The 13,053-nt window shown below is 48.0% G+C and overlaps 1 protein-coding gene across 1 annotated transcript in view; it reads right to left on the bottom strand.

Moving 5' to 3' along the window:
• Positions 1–13,053, bottom strand: part of XYLT1 (xylosyltransferase 1) — a 183,701-nt gene that overhangs the window by 156,875 nt on the left and 13,773 nt on the right. The window lies entirely within an intron of this gene.

Here is a 13,053-nt window from a genome sequence, read left to right on the forward strand (position 1 = left end):
GTGAAGGCAGCCCACACAGAGCACTTCACAGGAAAGGGCTTGTTCTGGATTTTCGCAGGGTGTTCATCAATATTTCTGCCTCATGTACCCTTTTGTGTCTGGGAGGTAACACCACTGTCTGCAGTGCTCAATTTGTGCTCACTATGCAAACCAGGGCCAGTTGTGATTTGAATAAAATGAGATCCTCTTGCACTAACCCATGACCTCAGCCATTCAGTTACACTTCCACTTTCAGTCCTGAGCTGTTTATTTAAAAAAAAAAAAAAAAAAAAAAGGGGTGGGGTTAGAGCATTAGCATTTAGGTGACGGAGAAGCAAGGAATGGAGCTGTTCCTACATGAGGCGCCTGCTCCCCTTGCAGCTGTACGCAGCACTCCCATGTCAGGAGCTCAGCAGATCGGAGCAAGGCAGGGACCCACGGCTCCGCCAGGCAGCACACGAAAGGCAGCTGGGTTTTGGTGAAGATGAACGGGGCGTGCACGCACACTGAATCAGGTTTTGCCAGCATCCCCGCTAACCCGCAGCCACACCCCTACATCGCCACATTAACAGGCAGCCACCAGCTCTAGCACATCTGTCCTTCCCCTGGGGAATAACCAACAAGCCGTTCTTTAAAGCCGCTGAGCCCTCCCCCCGTGGCTGAAGGCACCAGCAGCTGCGGATGGCGTGGAGAGACGCGCGTCTCCTCTGACAAAAACTGAGCACGGCCACAGACAAACAAGAGCAGGCTCAGGAAGCGGAGAGGTCTCAATTCCTCCCCCAGCCCCACACCTCGCAGTGCCTTCCTGAGGCAGCTCCCCCGTCAGATGTGGGGACACACTCATGCATGTTCACAAGGCCCCACACGTGCACGGGGGTTAAAGGAAAGCAGGAGCCCACAGCGTTTGTTGCACGCTTTGATGCAATGAAGTGAAGAGAAGGGTTCCTGCTCCCGCGGCCTCCAGAGCATTTGTTGTTGTTACTGCCGGTGTCACTGTGGCAGAGCCGCACGCTCCTGACAAAGCAAACGATCAAATCACAATCTGTTATTGTACCAGACTTCCAGCATTAATACGAAACAGCTTACTCTAACCTAATCCAACCTAAACCAATTTGATAGAGAAAAACCAGAGACGCTTCCAAAGGACACGGCGACACAGAGGAGGCACCTCCCGCACCTGAGCCCCTTCCTCCCCAAGGTCAAGGCCTTACCGCAGGAGCAGGTGGGACAGCACTTCAAACAAGCTTGCCACCCTGTTTCTTCCCCTCGAGCTGCAAGTACAGAATGAAACAGAACAACTGAAATGACAAATCCTTCTTCTGTGGTAGTCTCACAAGTCTGCACGTAGCTGCTGTCTTGAAATTGTGTGATCTGGCTCTACCCTACAGAACACCTGAAACCAATATCAAAACAATGCCACATTGGCCTATTATGTCCACCTAAAAATTGACTTAATGGCCACCTGCAGCTGGGTGGAAGTTCCCCTTTATTAACTGGCTGTCAGCCACCTGTGCCCTCCACCTCAGTCAGCCACGTGCTATTAAAGCAGCACAGCAGAAACAAACTGCATCACGTCACTGCTGCTCACCCCCATCTTTCTGTAAGTGCCACCCTCCAGAGGTAACTGTGCTTGGAAAACCCCAGACATGGCTGCAGCTTGAATGACGCTTCACACAGCGTGCCCTCTGAGCAGGCCACCACAACCCAGCTGTGGCTGCCCATGTTCAGACCCAAGCACACGCTACAGGGTGCTACAATGCTTAGAGACACTTTGCCAAAACCTAAAGCAAGGAAGTCAGGTGTTGATCCTAGATCCCAGGCATTACAGCTTTTCTGAGTTAACATGATACAGCAGAATTTTAGCTGGGACCTACCAAAAAAAGTGCCAAGTGCCCTCTGGATGGTGCCAGAGATCTGAAATCTTCACTGAAGTTTCTGACAAACAAGGCTAGTAAAGGCCCATAATATTAACTGGGTTCCACACACGTACCCCAAATCCCAATGCTCAGCTTCAGAGCAGTCTTTGCTTTAAATCCCATGACTTCCAAGCTTAGCATCATATTTCAACTGAGAACTACCCAGTTTTCCAGAGGAAAGAGCAAAAGGATACATACAATTAGCTTTTCATATATGATGCTGGTTCATCCTTGTCAATACACGCAGTAGAGGTGCTCCCCATGGCACCTACGTAACCACCAACCCATCTCCTTCCAGAAGGCTGAGAAGTGAAACAAGCTCTGTTCTGTCAGAGGACATGGCACCACAACGAGCGGATATGAACCCCAGGCCTCATTATCAGCTAATGCAAATGATTTTCAGCACCATACAAACCACGCAGATGATCTGAGCAATTATTTATGCAAAGCTGCAGTGCTGCTGAGCGCACACCGAGGATGATGTGCTGAGCTGGCTTCAGCCACGACGGGAATTTAAAACAGACATCAACCATCAGCAAAAGCCAGCGCCACGCAGCAGCCCCTCACGTTCACAGGAGCAGCAGACAGATTTATGCAGCACGCCGCGGCTGTATACAACACTGCTCTCATTGCAGCACACATCTGTACAACAATAAAAAGCGCTCTTAAAGCACTGTAGCCTAGTACAATGACATATGTTAAATATAGCCACAAGTGAGCTGGGAGCAGAAATCCATGAATAACTGTATTGATTGCAGTAAAGAAAACCTGAGCATGTTTGGAGTGGAGACATTTCCTGATGAAATTCCTTCCATTTGGTAAAAACACAGACATTGTCTTACACCTTTCCACACAACAAAACAATAAAACAAAACGCCAGATGGTCCTGTTAGGGCTGAACCATGGATTTGCTCAATCCCTGTTTGCAGCGTTGGAGAGAAACCTGTCCTTCCAGCACAGAGCAAGTCTGAGGCTCTGGAGCTTGCCTGAATTCTGAGAAAGGACCAGGAGTTGAAAAATCTTACACTTTACTCTATATGGAGTTTCTAGACAAAGTTTCTTAAGAGTTTTCTATGCCTTCTTATTTTTAGGACATGACAAATCCCCCTGTATTGACCCAAGGCACCCATTATTATGGCTATTACTAGGCACAGTAACGGGGCTACATCACAACCAACAGGCTAAAATGAAAGATGAAAGCAGAGCTGGCAGGGGACAGTGAAGCAGTGCTCCTCTGGGCCCCTGTCATTTGAAATCCTACGCTGAGTTTTCACACATTGACATACGCCAGGTGCGCTGCTCACAGCGAAGCAGAGCTTTCTGGTGTCACCTGCTGCATTTACAGAGGCCTCGTGCACCTCGTGCCTGCCCTGCCTGCGAAACTGCTTCCAAGAGATGCTGGTTGGGACAGACCGGGGATGGTTCATTTCATCGCCTCTGAACACATACAGGCAGTTGCTTTATGCAAGAACGGCTAGTTTCAAAAATCCACTCTATTTGCCAACAACAGTTAGGAAACTTCCCCTCAAAAGCGCTGTGCCTCGGGGAATGGACACAGGCTTTTGAAAGCCAGCCTTCCCAGAGTGACAGCAACCTGCCTGACCCAGAAACACCTCAACGCCCCTAAACCTGAGCCCGGTGTCAGTCCAGGCTCCCCCCAGGGAGGGGCTGAGGAGCGTGCCTGCAGTAATCTGCAGCCACCGGGCAAGGTGGAGAGAAAACGGGAACCAGCAGAGCCACGAGGCTGGTGCAGGAACCCGCAGCAGGAAACATGACCACGGCCAGAGCATGGCGTGTGCTGAAGAATCCTCCCAGCTTGGACATTTCAGGGTGAAGGAACTCGGACATTCCCTTCAAGGGAATCTGTGCAACATTCCCAAACCCATCACACACTGCTTTCAGCCACATGTGAATCACAACAGCACAAAAACCTTCGCTCCCCAGGCAGGTGAAACTACAGCAATCCAGCACAGGCTCCCCTGCACCCGCCAAGGCTCCTGTTCTGGCCTTCACTCACATGGAAGCGCTCGCCCTATGACCCAAGCAGCAGCACGGAGGGCTCCCAGGTAAGCCACCTTGCAGGTACTTCCAACCAACGCAGTCAGGAGTGGGAGTAGGGCACCTGAATTCGTGGCTCTGGGCCATCACCTTACACACAAGCCTGTTGCAACTGAGAAATCGATGCTGGCACGGTGACAGCCCTTAACGACTAATTACTGTAATGCAGGAACTGCTCACAGCATCTGAGTACACGTGCAGAGGAGCAGGAGCAACACACGGCCTGGTTACCTTGGACAAGCCAAGCAAAACTGCCAAGATGCTCCATAAATGCAAAGATACGATGGCAACAGAAACCAAGCATGTGCTGGCCACAAGCAAAGTTGGTTTACTTTTCCCCCATCCTAGAACACTTTGGCAGACAAATGCATTTTTTTGCGAGGCGCCTGCCCTTGGCAGGGTGGTGCAGGGGGATGCTGGTGGGCGATGGCACCACAAGGGGCCTGCACGCCTCCCCCACCAGCTTATAATGGGGCAGACTCGACAGTGCCCGGGGCTTTTGGGGATGCTCCAAACAAGCCAGTATTTATCACTGATTTTACCAGGTGACTGTGGTGCCGCATTCACAGTCGTGCTCAGACAGCTTTTTGCCTGTGCTGGTCAACCCACTGCAGTGGTAGCCCCAAGAGAAGACAACGCTGCACATCTCCATCCTGAGACACGCATCTGACAGAGTCCTGACAAAAAGCCTACCAGAAGTTTTTCCTTGACAGAGTCCTCGCCAGGCCTCTCGTTGTCCAGAGAACCAAAGCAGGCATTTTTGTTTGGAAACGCTCCTTCCTTTCTCTCCTGCAGGTTCTGAAGTCACGCACACACTTAGTTATTCCATGCAAGCGTGTGACCCTTTGCACTTGGGTGTTGAAGGAAAGATTTATCCTTGATGTAAAATCAATCACATTAACAGGGTGACTTTCCAAACTCCTGCAGGTTCACTCCAGAGACAGCACTAATTCTTTTTGTAACTTTGAGAGTTGGACAAAGCATCTGCGTGGGGCTCTGTCTGAAGGCATTAATTGCTTGTGAGATCCCGATCTGAGAATTTTATGTAGCTACACTTAACAGAAAAACAATGCTTCCAACCATTTTTTCTTGGAATTACTGTTCAAAACCAAAGCTTTTCTTAGAGACTGTTGTTCTAGCAACCAATTCAGAGCTCCTAAACTTTTCCTCTTCCAAACTAAGACAACTTCAGGCAAATCAGAACTTACCAGATACTTAAAACAAAATGATAAACAGTAGAGGAAGAGTTTGACAAGCTAATGAATAATCAGAAAGCCAAACGAAGAACATCTTAGCATGAAAATATCACACTGAAGTTCCTTTAGTTTCTTACAGTGTAACAGCCTTATGAGACAACTCCATTTTTACTCTTTTACCATCACTGAAGCCCAAGGGCCAATGTAACTACCATTGCCACACAGCACACGCTTTGTAACACCCCTGCGTGCTTCTGTACAGCAACACATACCAGCCATGTCTGTACATCAGCCTGCTTGCAGCCAGGAAAGCCTAGGGGAATCAAAATTCCCAGTAAAGCTATGAAACTGTGTTGTAGAATTTTTCTATGAAATAGGATGCGCTAGAGCTCTGAAGAGAATCTGATGGAAGTCTGCAGCGGTAAAACACACAAAGCAAAACTTCAGGAGACAACAATGAAGTTTTCAGCAAGTCTTGTAGAAAGTTGCAAAAAAACCTTCAGTAAAGAGAAAGCAGCTTGCCTCTGATGATAGCTTCATAAACATCCTTGGACCAATTAGGTATGTTAAACTAGTAAAACAGGAGTTTGGGAGGCACATTTTACTGGACAATTTAGACACAGGGAAAAAAGACAAAGAAAACCCTTTGTATTTGCAGGAAGCTCCAGCTTAGCAGTTCTTTTGTAACACACCTGAGTTTCCTCAAATTGAACAGAAACTTATGCACAAACCTGCCTTCGAACCTGAGGCACATCCACACTTGTGTTTTGCTTTGTTTACTTTGGTTTATTTATAACAGGACCCATCATTACCTGCAACACAAAAGCCCCTGACTACCTGCACTGCGAGTGGGGCCTCCCTGTGCTGAGCAGAGAGAAGCAGCATTCCTGCTTCAAAGAAAACTAACAAGATCCACAGAGACAAAAGACTGACTGCAGAAAGCAGCAGAGGCACAGAGGCCAGCCGAGGCCAAAAAAAGGTCAAGATGAGTAAAACTTCAGACTCCTGTCCTGTACTCCCCTGCAGAGTCAGGAGGTCTCCCAGCACGGTCTGCTGGGAGGGGGAGGAAGAAGCAACAAACCCAGCATCCTCCGAACTCAGGACACACAGGATAAGACACTGAGGAAAAACTACTTGCACTGTGCAGGACTACAGTCACCTACACGTAGTCTTCTTCACAAGGATTAAGTGCACGGTTCTCTTCTCTGCAGGGAATCAGCAGGAAGGTCTCTCCGTGGGGAACTGCAGCGGGGTAAAGGCACTGCAGTGGTGCTGGGACACTTTGCTCGAGGGCCTGAACTGCAGCTCCTAACTTGAATTTGAAGTTACTGCTAGAGCACCAAAACTTAAGGTAAATATTATTGATACCTTATAAATTAAAAGATAATTCAGGCTATGAATTAATTTGAAATTATAAAACTAGGGTCTTCACACAGTATTAATTCCTCCATCTTTGGCATATCTGTTCTACTTATCATGAAAACTCATCGATTCAGCACACAGTCTTACCCTGAGATGCAACGTTTTAAATGATTTAGAAACCCATAAAACACACTGCCAGCTGTAAGCTGGCAGCAAGAACTATTAAAGCAGTGAATATATAATGTGTCCACCGGTAGTTTCTGAAAAACTGCCAGACAGCAAAGATAAACTAACAAGGACAGCGCCTCAGTGGCTGTGTCACCTTGTATTCCTCCAAGTTTACTATACAGGACCTAATTTGGGCTTACTCTGATGCACTCAGCCAACTGCAAGCACATCTTACTTTCTAAGATAAGGCTCTGAGGGCCAGCCTGGTATCTTATGACTTGCTATCACATTTGAACTTGCCGTTTTTTGAAGCAGGAAAGACAGCACCAGGCAACCAGAAAGGTACACAAACAGTGAGCCAGTGAACCTGGCCAGTGTGCACCAGTTCCTGTGTGGTTTTAACTGGCATCTCACCCCTGCATCCGAGGTGGTACTTCTGATCGGCTGTTACCTCAGATAAGCTTGTCAAGTTCTACCAAGCGCACATATCCTGGACCACAGCACCTTCCAAGCACTCCTTAAAGAGGACACCTGAGCTCTCCTCCAGGATGACATCCCTGCCTGGTACTGAGAAGCAGCTCAAACAGAGGGAAATTGCCTCCTGAGATCTTTCAGCTTCCTGTAATAAGTGGGGAAAAAAGTGAGTAAGCCAAGAAAGGAAGACCTGTTCTTTCTTTTATGAAGGCTTTTTTAAATACAGATCTAAGTGATCTCAGCGATGCACAGAATTGCCAGCCTGTGTTACAAGAACAGCTCTTGAGGAAGAAAGGAACAGCTCCACTTCGCTTCAAAGCAGAGGTTAGGGGAGGCTCTTGTTTGTTTTGAGTCCCTGTGTCAGAATATCCACCGATTTTTCAGGAGCATCATAAATAAAAGTGCCAGGCTGGCTACGACAGAGGAAGCACATGCTCAGAAGCCCAGCTGGTGCTGCACGTCCCACCTGCAGAGCCAGGCCATGAGGCTGCTGCTTCATGCAGCACCCAGCAGCACTCGAGGACAGCCAGGACCAGACCTTCACGGACAACTCACCTGGAGCAGGCTCACACACACGAAAACAGAGCAGTTATTTCGAGGACCAAGGTGCATACAACCCCTCTCTTGGTAAGGCCACTGAATTTACACTGAATTTTTCTGAGGCTTTGGAGCTCAGAAAACCCTCAGAGTACATTTTGCAATAGTGGGAAAAAATGATGAATTTGTCATCTTTCCTTAGAATCTTTCAGGCAGCTCCTGCTCACAGCAGGACTCTGCTTCTTGCTGCTAAACTGCTGACCTGCTCTTGGGGTCTCCTGTCAGCAGCCCCACTGGAGCTGCTCATCACTACCCCGCACCCAAATTCCTCACCTCTTGATCATCTATTTCGCTGATAGCTTCAAGAAGATTAGCAAGGCTGTTTGCTTTTCGCAGAAACTCAGCTGTTCATCTTCAAACTTCTGATGACACATACATGAACACGGGGGAAAAAAACACAAACTGGCAAGAGATGGGTAGGATCCCACTGACAACCCCAAGAGTGGAGGAGACTACAAAGAAGTAACAAAATATCACACTCCTATGCTGTTAAGAGATCACCACCGTTTCTTTTAGATAAAGACCGGCTGCTTTCCAAATCTCTTATTGTGCCTTTCTGATCCAGCTGTGTAGCACTCGTGCCCAGGATATACTTTGTCATGTTGCAAACATGAAACAAAAATTCACTTGGCAACTTGTGTTACAGTCACCAGAAAAAAATCACTAAAAGAGAAGAAAAAAAAAAGCAGTAGACCATGTCTCATCTGGAGGAGTAGGAGAATTTAAGTACGGTTATTTAAAACACAAACAAAAGCAACACAAAGCAACTGAAGGCTTTGCACAGTTTTAACCTGAAATCAAATGTGACAAGAGCTTTTGGATGGGCTGCAAAAGACTAATAGCAATTTTGTTAAGAATCAAGAAGCCAGTCTGAGTAACAGCACGCAGCCCTGCTCTCTGAGCACCTGAGCTTTGCCTGAATACAAATCTCACCTTGTTATCCAAGTTCTTTTCCCTCGAGACTTGCCCCAGACTGATGCAGTGTCCTTGCCTTTCCCTGTGCTACAACACCCGGAGTCTCAGGCTGCTTCAGCAGGCAGGAAAGCCCTGCGGCACTCCTGCAGCGAGGGACAGGCCCTGGGGGAAGCTTTAACCCTTTGGCCTTCAGCTTCCAGGCTGCAATTCCTGTCCTCCCCACGGCTTCTGAACAGGCTGTGGGGAATGTGCATACATACACACATTCATACAGATGTACATATGTATGGGTGTACATTTGAGCCTGGCTGGTTTCTCTGTAAACGTGGCGCAGGGAAAGCCATTTCTGCTACGTCTATTTACCTAATGGCATATCTGGGACAAGTGCATTTCATAAGCAGGGAGGAAAAAAAAACACAACCGCTTCCCACTGACAGAAGAACCCGAAACATTAGCTCGGGATGTCAGGATGCCATCATATAAATGTCACATCATGCCACGCTGCTTTAAAGAAGGGCAGAATGTGTAATGTCGCTTTGGCAATGTGAATTTGCTGAGCTTGATTTTCAATTTGAAATGTTCAAGGAAACATCAAGCTAAGCTTAGAAACAAATGTCAAAGTGGTGGAAGGCTGCAGGTGACTGAAGGCAGCCAGTCACTACTGCCCAGTACTGAGTATTTCGGGTCTGACAGCTGTGCCAGCTGTTCCTAACCCAGAATATAAGAATTGGAGCAACTGTTTTGAGCCCTAAGGTGAAAACGTAACCTGTCTGCAGTAAGTGGGAGTTCTGCCACCATTTTCAAAGAGCAGAGAATTCACACAGCACATTACATTAGAAGTTTCGCTGTCCTTTGGTAATTCATCTCTAAGAGACATTGGGAGGGCAGAAATTAGAAACACGAAGTAGTACCGCATCCTTGAGCCTAGCTAATAAACCATTAACATCACATAAAGCTCCTGCATGGCGATGTTGATGAATCCTATGCCAAGGACAGAATTCCTCCTGAAGCCCTGGATGCGGGCCTTGGACTCCTTCCCACCCCAGGCTCACAGCTACGGGCCTGGCAGGGCCAAAGACCCGCATGGCAGAGGCCTGGGGAGAGCGCCCCGCAGTACCTGCGCCCCCCGCAGTACCTGCGCCACAAGAACTGCTGTGCACCCCAGAGCCTTCAACATTGGAAAATTCACCACCTCCCAAAAAAACTGCTTCCACACTTAATTATAGTACAGTTAATAGTGCATACCCCCTACAATGGGGTATGTATCTCAAACACAGTTTGTAACTTTCCATTATGCAGCACTGTGTTACACCATGCTTGCAGGACACAAACCACAGCGCTCTTTGAGCAGACACATACCTATACAAAGCAGAAATTTGTGTGTTTTTTTCCCCACTCTACTTACAAAACATAACAAACGTGCTATGCCCTGTTTCCACGGGCTCCTCTAACATCCATATAAATAACTATCAGCCTTTTCCTGGTGCTAGTATTGAAAAGCAGCGCAGAAAGATGCTTCTCATAAAGCAGCTGGTATCATAAAGAACATACACATAGCAAAGAAGTAATTTCCAAGGAAATGGGAAAACAAAAGTAAGTGTGTATTTTATCTTGCTACTTCAGAGAGTTCACTTGCACATTTTACTGCCTCAGAAGCATGATCATCCCTTCCAATCTGGCTTTCTGATCGAGTAAAAGAATATAAACTCAGCAGCTATTTCCTAAAGCACATTATTTAAGACCCCAAGACTTGTGACGTAGCCACTTCAATACATTTTCCTCCAGCCACCACTATTATCAAATATAAATTTTCCAGCTGATCGAAAGAGATTTGCCCCCTCCATTATTCACATTTCCACTTCTGCTTACAGTGGCTTCAAGCAGACTTCCCAATGTACTTTCTACTTTAGGATAAAAATCCACCTTGGAGCAGAAAGCCGTGACGGATTCCTCTGCGCTATTTGCTCTGCTTTTATCCTGTCCCTTGGTTTGCTGAGGGCCTCTGAGTAAGTTCTGCACAGGCTCCACACCGACTGTCTGCAGAGATAAAAGTCAGCCGTGGCACAAAACTGCCATCAGCGCAAAATGGGATGCAAAGGAGGAGTCAGCCATCACCAGTCAGCCAAAGCCAGCACAGGCGGCACTGCAGAGCAGCACACGAGGTAACCCTGTGTTAGCACAACATACGCCACGAAGAGTCTCCCAGTCAAGTTTGTGTTGGTTCTTGTCATCTCTGACCCCTCCAGCTGCCACCCAAAGCAGAAAACTAGAGACACATCACGCAGAGTTAGAAAAATGACATTTTCCTTAGATCTGGTGTAAAAACAAGCAAAATCTCACGGATACCAACATACCGTAAGCACTACTGTTGAAAGGGCTCCTGAAGAACATGATTAAAAATGGCAACTTTGGCAAATGAGAAACACCTAACTCCTTCTTGCTGTTCTCTACTTATATGAAGAATAAATGATCAAAATATTAATATTTTGAAACAAGTTGTGCACGTAGGAGTCAGTGGACTGGCCCAGAACTAATCCTCCCCTGCTGCCCATGCAGTTGATTCCAAGCATGTCTGGGAGCCAAACCAAGCCAGCTCTGGGAGCGGCTCAGGCCAAGCCACAGGGCATCACCTTGCACGTGGGATCAAAGTGCCCACGTGAGGACTCAATACCAAATGCGCCAGGTCTCAAATTCACCCCTTCACTTATGTTGCCATTGTTTTCCCTTGCTGACAAGCCCGTATTTACATCGTGCAGCATCTAACCAGGCTGTGTGTTGACCAAAGGTGAAGTGTTTGCCAAGGTCTCTCGCTGCACAACTGGAAGCTGCACGCCAGGAACACGCTGCCAGAGGCAATACACCAGGCACCAGCTACAAAGACACTCCCAGTATGCAAAGTGCACCATGCATACTTCTACAATCACTTGCTTTTTCTGCTGATCAAAGCGGGTCTGTCTCTGCAAAGGGAACCAGACTGCGCTGCTCAAACCCTCAGCACAAGGAACTGCCCGGCTCAGAAGCAGAAGGGAGGAGCAGAGATGCACATCACTAAGGATAAAGGATTAAAGGGAGAGCAGAAAAATCTCATCTTTGGAAAGCAAGAACGTGCCAGTAAGCGAGGGATCACAGCTATGGGAATGAGAACAAGTTTCCACGGCTGAGGCAGAACCTGACCAGAAAGCTCATCCCAGCGCGAGCAGCGGGCTGTCGGCACGCACCTCGGGTGGGATGGGGGTGGCCAAAGCTCCAGCCTCCAGCACCCCTGGTACCACCCCGCAGCGTGCTCAGCAGCCCCATACAACTGCTCACATGTGGGCCCCAGGGAGCAGCCAGGCCACAGCGCAGCGCCTGAACACGCAGCTGAGTGTTTCCATGTGTCACACGGAGCCACCAGCGAGCTCAGCCTGACGTGGGAATCAGGGAGGAAGTTTCTGCCAAAAGGGAGCTGGGGATGAGAGCAACAGGAGTTACCCAGAGGAGTCAGGAGTTAAGAGAGCAGTAAGAGAAGTCAGCAGCTCTGTGACAGGAGCATCCCACACACGTCACTTCCAACGATTCATGAGCTAGGTGACTGAGGTTGTCTTCCGACAGCAACTTATACCTCTAAAATCCCTGAAAATATTTCAGTCTAAAATAATTACTAAAACATAAGTCCTTGCACACACATGCAAAAAAAAAAAAATAAAGTGTCATCTTTTTTTTCTTTCTTTTTTTAAAAATACAGTATCAAATCCTGCACTGACAGGAAGGGTGCAAGTGGTCAGAGTTCTCAAGCTTGCCTTAAGCACCTGCTGTACCGGACAAACCATTCCCTCATCTCAAGGCTAGCTGTGAAAGCTGGTTAGGATCTGGGTACCGTGGAAGCACCCTTTTCTCCCAGCACACGGCCATCACTATGCCTCAGATGCCCCCCAAAACCAGGTATTGCTTCCGCTCCCCTCTTCTCACCTGCATTGTCAAACTTGACTCTGTAAACCGAAAGATCTCCATCCTGCAGCAAATTACCCAAACAAGGGTAACAGAACAGGCAAACAGAGCAGACGGGGAGGCAGACTGACCACATTAGCAGCTCTGTCACTAAATACCAATTGTAATGAACTCATAGCTCCCGCTCTTTTGTCTGGATGCATGGAGAAACATTTTTATAAGACTGCTTTAGTTGCCATAGCCAGAGTTTAGCCAGAATTAAACTACCTGCTCAGGGCCCCAGCTAGCCCCCATCTGGATTCTGTTTTCACTCAATACCGGCCAAGGCAGCAGCTCCCCAGGACGACAGGCAGATGGCCCACCGCCTGGCCCAGACCATCCCTCCATGACCCGGGCACAACCTCAGCATCTCATCGCAGCACCCTCACCAATTCTATGCCTGGCAAGAAAGCAGCCCTTGT

The sequence above is a fragment of the Aythya ferina genome (assembly GCF_964211825.1).
Source record: "Aythya ferina genome assembly, chromosome: 15".
NCBI classification, from domain to species: domain Eukaryota; kingdom Metazoa; phylum Chordata; class Aves; order Anseriformes; family Anatidae; genus Aythya; species Aythya ferina.